This window comes from Poromitra crassiceps, assembly GCF_964638095.1.
Source record: "Poromitra crassiceps genome assembly, chromosome: 3".
NCBI classification, from domain to species: Eukaryota; Metazoa; Chordata; class Actinopteri; order Beryciformes; family Melamphaidae; genus Poromitra; species Poromitra crassiceps.
The window spans coordinates 11063919-11071645 of record NC_139625.1 but is presented as its reverse complement, the minus strand read 5'-3'; the positions used below and the strand labels follow the sequence as shown (position 1 = coordinate 11071645).

Genomic DNA, 7727 nt, shown 5'->3' with positions numbered 1-7727 from the left:
CTTGAAGTTAAGTTGGTATCATGTAATGAAAGTGAGTCATTTGACCTTGCCTTTATTTTGACTGACCTGTAGGTGATGCTAATGTCGATGAATCCAGCAAAGGCTCTGAAGACACTTGGAATGGTACAGTATTTAGTTTATGATTAACATGGAACAGTTTAATCACTGAAATAACTGAAGTAACTGACTGAGTAAAATTCCAATAAGTAGAAAAATCTACATTTCAGGCGGACCTGCAGGTGCATCCAGTGACACCACCTATTCTTTGATTGAATTCAAAAACTTTCAGAAGAAAGGTGAGTAGCATACACACATTTTAATGAATACAGAACATCCAGCAAAGCTGAAATATGAAAAGAAAGGAGGTGTTTTTTAAAATACATTCATCTGATCATCCTCAACAGGGAAGCATGTTGGTCCAGCGGAGAGCTCGATCTATTCTGATGTGAACATAGGATCAACCACAAGTAAAAGTTTATTGTTAATAGTTATTGCTGCTAATGATAGTTTATTCATAATCCTCCCTATAACTTTTACTCTGCTAGCCGATTTACACAAACCTTTCACTGAAACTATATTACAACATCATGACTAATTATACTGTACCAGATGTAATCCTGGGGTCAGGCTCCAGGCAGGGGCAGACTGGGATCATAATTCAGGCCGGGCATTAGATACCAAGCAGGCCAGGCCGATACGGGCCGACGCGTGAAAAATTTGGGTCGTTTGAAGCCCAATTTGGGCCGTTTGAAGCCCAATTTGGGCCGTTTGAAGCCCAATTTGGTCCGTTTGAAGCCCAATTTGGGCCATTTGAAGCCAGATTTGGGCCGTTTGAAGCCAAATTTGGGTCATTTGAAGCCAGATTTGGGCCATTTGAAGCCCAATTTGGGCCATTTGAAGCCAGATTTGGGCCGTTTGAAGCCAAATTTGGGTCATTTGAAGCCAGATTTGGGCCGTTTGAAGCCCAATTTGGGCCGTTTGAAGCCAGATTTGGGCCGTTTGAAGCCCAATTTGGGCCGAGTCCAATTTTACAATGAGATGCACCCACTTTAACCCTGAATAAAGTAATAAAACCACTAGTAAACCAGTAGGCGGCGCCTGGCCTGCTGTTCAGTGAGTGGCCTGACTGCGGGCACCAATTTTTTTTTTTTTTTTTTTCCCAGGCCAGGCCAGGCCAGGCCAGGCCAGGCCAGGCCAGGCCAGGCCAGGCCACTGGGCATTTGCCCGACGTGCCCGATTATGCAGTCCACGCCTGGCTCCAGGTCAAATCACCTCAGTCTTGGCTGGTTGCTTGGGGTCGTTTATGTTTATGTTAGTATATTATATCCATGAGTGTCATGTCCATTCAAATCAAGGAGCATGTGCTCGCTCCAGTATTAGCACTTGTAGAAAGTAGTTTGAGAAGGAATAAGTAACATTAGTTTATATATATATATACCGGTATATATATATGAAGTCCACATGAAGTCCTAAAACCAGACAAACGTTGAAATATACAATACATCAGTTTTAACTATCAAATCAAATACAGTTTCTTACTGTATGTCTGATTTACAAATGATTCCTGAAATGTGTCTTCTGTTCTAGAAGAACCAAATGCGACCTATGCCCAGGTTGACCGCCAAAAGAAACGTGAAGCCAAAGGTAAGTGAAGCCTATATCCACCTGCAGTCAGCATGCAACATGTCTTGGACACTGTAGTCACGTGACTTCTGTGTAGGTCCCTCCACACATGAACCTGCCATGTTTGTGACATGGTAGCTGTATTTTGTGATTCATTTGAATGCCAACTCTTATTAACATTAAAATACGTAAAACATCCGTTTTAACTATTAAATCAAATACAGTTTATTATGTCTGATTCCTGAAATGTGTCTTCTGCTCTAGAAGAATCAAATGCGACCTATGCCCAGGTTGACCGCCAAAAGAAACGTGAAGCCAAGGGTAACAAAGGTAAGTGAAACCTACACATCAGATCGGCACCACGTCATTTTGTAGGAGCACATGGTCTCGCCCCCTTTTAGGGGGAAAACACAGGCCTCTCGCCGTTGACTTCAATGTAAAATAGCAGTAGCAAAAAAAGATATAGAAAAAAAAGAATTAATCTAGATTGACACAAAGACACCATGACATGACAATATATTACAACTCGGCTGGCCACAGAATGCGCAAGATACATCGTAAATATTAATTTGACCCATCTAAAATCAAATCTCATGTCCCGTCTGTGATCTAGTTCCGGCGTCCACCTGTTGCTAATTTAGCCTTCCTACATTAAAGCAACTAACCAAAAACAGCTTTCCTCGCTACTTCAAGGGGCTTTCTACTCTCGCGAACATCTCTCGTTATATTCTAACAGTTTGTTTGGAAGTCATTTTCTAATTTTGTGGTTATGGCCGAAGTGGCTGCCATAAACCGTTTCGTTTCACTTCTGGATCTGCCCCGCCAGCACACAGACTATAATCATCAAGACAGCACTCGCTGATTCACTCGGCTTTGGTCTCATCTACTATTATAGGTAAGATGTGAGGCATCAATATTAAATTTAGACTGTTTAATAACAATCGAAAATCTTGCTCGTAGTTGCTTTAAATGCTGTCACGTGATTTTAGATGGGTCAAAGTAATATTTCCGGTGTATTTATTACTTTATAGAATTTATTTACTGGCATTCTATGGCCAGACGAGTTGTGATATTGTCATATCATGGTGTTTTGGGGTCATTAATAAATTAGATTGATTGATATTTTTCTAAAATAAATTTGGTAGTGCTATTTTACATTGAAGTCAACGGGGAGAGGCTTGTGTTTCCCCCTAAAAGGGGGCGGGGCCTAATTGCCGATCAGCTCAGTGGCCTTGTGGTCTGAGTGTCCGCCCTGAGACTGGGAGGTCGTGAGTTCGATCCCCGACCGAGTCATACCAGAGACTATAAAAATGGGACCCATTTGCCTCCCTGCTTGGCACTCAGCATCAAAGGGTTGGAATTGGGGGGTTAGATCACCATATGATTCCCGAGCGCGACGCACGCTGCCGCTCACCGCTCCCCCAGGGGATGGGTCAAATGCGGAGAACAAATTTCACACATTGTGTGACAATCAGTGGGACTTTACCTTTACTTTACTTTACCTGATGTATATCCACCTGTAGTCAGGCCAGTGCTACTGTAGCATGGAACATGTCTTGGAAACAGTAAGTCACGTGACTTCTGTGTAGGTCCGCCCTCCACACATGAACCTGCCATGTTTGTGACATGATAGCTGTGTTTTGTTATTCATTTCAATGCCAACTCTTAACCAGGGACTAGTGATCATGTTGTCTTCTGCATTTTATTTGTATGTACAGTAGTATACTATTTTGGAGAAAACTATTCAGACAGTATGCATTGGTAACTGTTGTTTATACTTTGGGCATTGTCATAGTGTTTTCACCAGTTCTGGACATTGTCATTGTAAAAGCAGAGCTTACTAACCTTTACCAGCTACAGTAAATATTTGTCTTTTATGATACATTATACAGTTAATTCAATGGGTTACAATCAAATGTTAAATGTCAAACAGTACCCAACAGTATAGGCTATTTCTCTGTGGCTGTGTTTTTAAGCAGTGCAGCCGCTTCTATACGTGACATGTGTGTCCGTTTGTAGCACGAGATGTCTGTTTGTTATAGAGACACTGCGGAGCGCGTCATCATTCAGAAACCACGCCCAAAATGGGGGAAAACAATGACGCTGGTGTATGGGAGTGAATAGAGCGCTTTCCCCCGTGATGGGCGTGGCCTATTTCATGCAGTGTCTCTGTAGCATGAGAGTATAGACCAATCAGAAGTAGACAGATGACTGCTCCTAAACCTGCACCGCTTACTTCAACACCTGAGTGTGATTTCTAAGCTTGCCGTTTTTGTTCCAGATCCGTAAAGAGAAGTGCGTCACGCAACCAAAGAGAGAGAGAGAGAGAGAGAGATGGAGAAAATGGAAGATACATTCTTACTTACCTGACACACTGTATCATTTATACACACAGATGTAACTGCAAATTCACACATCATTCTGAGCATAATGTATAATCTACGCTTCTAGTCTGTATTCCATGGACATGGTATGTTTCTGCTATTCAGATATCACACACACACACACACACACACACGCACATACAGTACAGCACGAAATACTTATAAATAAACTGGCAAATTACAACTTCTCCTCATCTACACTAAATTTGATTAAATCCTACCTAAATGGCCGCCAACAGTGTGTACGGGTGAATAATAAATCGTCCCCCCTAAAAGCCTGCACAATGGGAGTGCCACAAGGCTCGATACTAGGACCACTGTGGTTCAGTTTATATATAAATGATCTCCCATCTGTTTGTAATGTTGCTGAAATTGTTATGTATGCTGATGACACGGTAATATTTGCACATGGGAAAAACGCAACAGAAGTCGCAAAATTACTAACCAAGGAAATGGAAAATGTTGCAAAATGGCTAAATGACTCTTGTCTCACCCTTAATGTTGGTAAAACTGTAAGTATGTATTTTACAAACCGTAAACTTATTGATTGTCCTGTTATCTGTGTAAATGGGCAAAAAATTAAGAATGTGTCTGAATTTAAATACTTGGGTGTCACACTTGATCCGACCTTGAACTTTAAAAAGCATATAAAAAAATTAGCCAACTCACTGAAGTTCAACCTTGCAAGCTACAGACACATAAGGAACTCCCTTACACTTGAGGCATCTTTTACTTATTTCAATGCAATGATACTCTCACACTTTTCATACTGTATGACAAGTTGGTCTCAGGGAGGAAAATCAGCATTAAGACCACTTGAGTCTTTGTATAAAAACGCCCTCAAAATCCACGATAAGAAAACACGTCGCTATCATCATTGTAATATACTCAATAAATATAATATGCTGAATTTTGGACATCTGATCATGCACTCAAACATCTGCTTAATTTTCAAGATCATCCATAACGCTGCTCCTCCCCCCTTGAGGAACCTTATTTCACTCAGCTCTGAAATAATGTCTCGAGCCACGAGGTCAACAACTCGGGGGGAGTGCAGAATCCCACAACGTAAGACTTCTTTTGGACAATCATCCTTCACCTTCACGGCAATAAAACAATGGAACAGCCTTCCAACAGAACTCACAACAACAACAAACTTTCAAAGTTTCTCCCGCCAAACAAAACAGTGGTTATTTGCACAGCAAAGTTGCACACACCTGTAAAATAGAGCTATTGTCTGTGTGTGTGTGGGGGGGGGGGTATTCTAAAGGTTTGTGAGTATGGGGATGCAGGGATGATTGGATTTTCTGTTTACTAGTGTTTTGTATCTCTTAACGTGTAATTTCCTTATTTTTTAACCTTTTTCCTACTATGTTTTAGATTCTATTTTTCCTACTGTTTTAAGCTTGTATTTTACCTGCCCAGGGACTACGGGTGGAAAATAGCATTTCTGCTATAACCTGGTACGATGCATCTCTCTCTATTTTATAGGGTTAATGTTCTTGTACACTGTCCCTGTATTAAAAATAAAGAAAATTCAAAATTCAACATGCTGTACAGATTATTTTGATAGCATTTCATTAATACATACAGGTGATGTAGTTGAATGAAGTTTGATGTTCCAAGCACAAACTGTGATTGTAAGAGTTTATGCATATCTACAAGTTAGGCTACTGTATAGGCCTACTTTTATACTATTTTTGTATTCTTATGATTATAAATGTACCTATTAAATGTTTTTACCCCATGTGTGAAGCGTCTTTGGGTTCTTAGAAAAGCACTGTAATGCATAATAATAATTAGGTTTAGGCAAACAACAGTTTGGTTAGCGTTAGGGTTTACTTTACCACTGCGCCATCAAATCGTTGAAATACACTGTTGAATTTATCTGGAGTTGGGACAATTTAAAGAACAAAATGTAATTTATTTCATTCAAACATTAATCATGCTGTCACATGGGTGTTCAGGGTTCAAATCCCGCATGTGGTCATACTTTTGTTTTATGTAGCATTTTTTTTTTTAAATCTGGACATACCGTAGGCGATATGTAAGACTGCTGAATGCACACTGTGCACATAGCTGAATATAGGCTACCTGTTGTGGGAGCGGCATATTTCGACGTTGTGGGGAGGGACAGGATGATGTCGCTGGAATTTCCATTTCAGACATATACTTATATATACGTATTTTGGTTTGACGTGCAGAAGACGGTCGTTCTACGGGAAAATGTTTGCTGGGATATTCTACAAAATGTTTCTGGATCCATTTCCTTACAATGGAGCCAAAGGGACTCAATGAGGAGTTATTATCTTGCTTTTTGTCTTTCTTGAGATTGTTCTGGATTAAATTTGTCCCTATATGTCCTATACTATAGCCTACCTGTTTTCTGGGCTTAGTCCTGGATAAAATAAAATTGTGTAAAATAATGTGATTATGTATATATATTAAGGAAGTGGAAGAAGAAGAAGAAAATAAGTTAATTTGCAGTGTAAAATATATTGTTGGAGTGTTGTTGTTGATGATGTTGTACATTTGTTTGTGAGCTGCTCTGTCAGCCTGAATACTGATAAGCGTCACCTGTGACTGACTCAGATGGTTTGCCACTAAGAACACTGAAGAAGGGCATCTGACCAGAAACGTTTGTGCAGGCAATACAATTTAAATAGCATAATGAAACTTGGAGTTCTGTCCTAGAGTAATGGAATTCCTTCATGAAGCATATTTTTGCAAACTAAATTTTAGGCCCTGTGCTCTAGAAACATTTAGGTCTATTTAAAATTAAATATAAAATACATTCTAATCATTTTCTGAATTGGGGTGTAAATAGCCCCATGAGCTATTACACCCGGGTACAAATAGTCACCAGGGTTATTTACACCCGGGTGTGAATATAGTTACATGGGCTATTTACACTTGGTTGCAAATAGCCTCTGCCTTAATGCACATACTCCGATACAGTAGGTGGTGGTATGCACTTTAAAAGTTGGAGTGCAATCCACCAGAAAACTCTTGTGCAGCATTAATGAACTTAAAATGTGAGCTTAAAATGTTGCCCCTCTAGGTGTAGGCACGTCGAGGATTCATTGTTTGAAATGTTGCAATCATTATTTAGAATTCGCCAAATGAGACAATTTGTTTTGTGTGGGCTTTGAAGAGTGGAAGTATAGTCATAAGTAAATCAGAAGCGAAAGTGGTGATTAAGGGACAAATCAAAAAGAGGTGGCAGAATGAATGGAACAAAATAAGTAAAGGAAGATATATTTTTAAAAATAAACCATTAGTTGGGAGTGCAGGGTCTGGAGGACGAAAGAGGAAAGAGTTATAACAAGATGAAGGAATGGCCATACTGCTTTCAACAGTTCCCTCTTTTCGATTGGAAAGCATAATAATGGGAGATGTAAGAACAAGTTGATCATTTATTCAATAAAACATGATCAACTTTTTCTTCCACATACTTGGCAATACAATAAAATGTATTGTATTGCCAACTTAGTATGTGGCAGAGAGAGACAATATTGGATCTTGGCGGCGGGACCCAGAAATTTGACTTGTGATCAGACCCTCCGTTGCTGGAAGCTTGCTGATGTAAGATATTCACATCCATTTCCCCCCTATAGGTTAAGCAACTCTCTGACTACCATGTCACATTTGAAAGCTATCAGGGTACTACTGAACTGAAGCCATGAGAACCACTGTCCTAGACTAATGTTGATACTGTTA

General features: G+C 39.9%; 1 long non-coding RNA gene across 1 annotated transcript; it reads left to right on the top strand.

The window, feature by feature from the left end:
• Positions 1-4175, top strand: LOC310774132. Its single transcript, XR_014552582.1, has 6 exons — positions 1-123; positions 228-296; positions 405-467; positions 1588-1644; positions 1888-1953; positions 3905-4175. It is a non-coding gene; the product is annotated as an uncharacterized lncRNA (long non-coding RNA).
• Positions 4176-7727: the final 3552 nt, after the last annotated feature.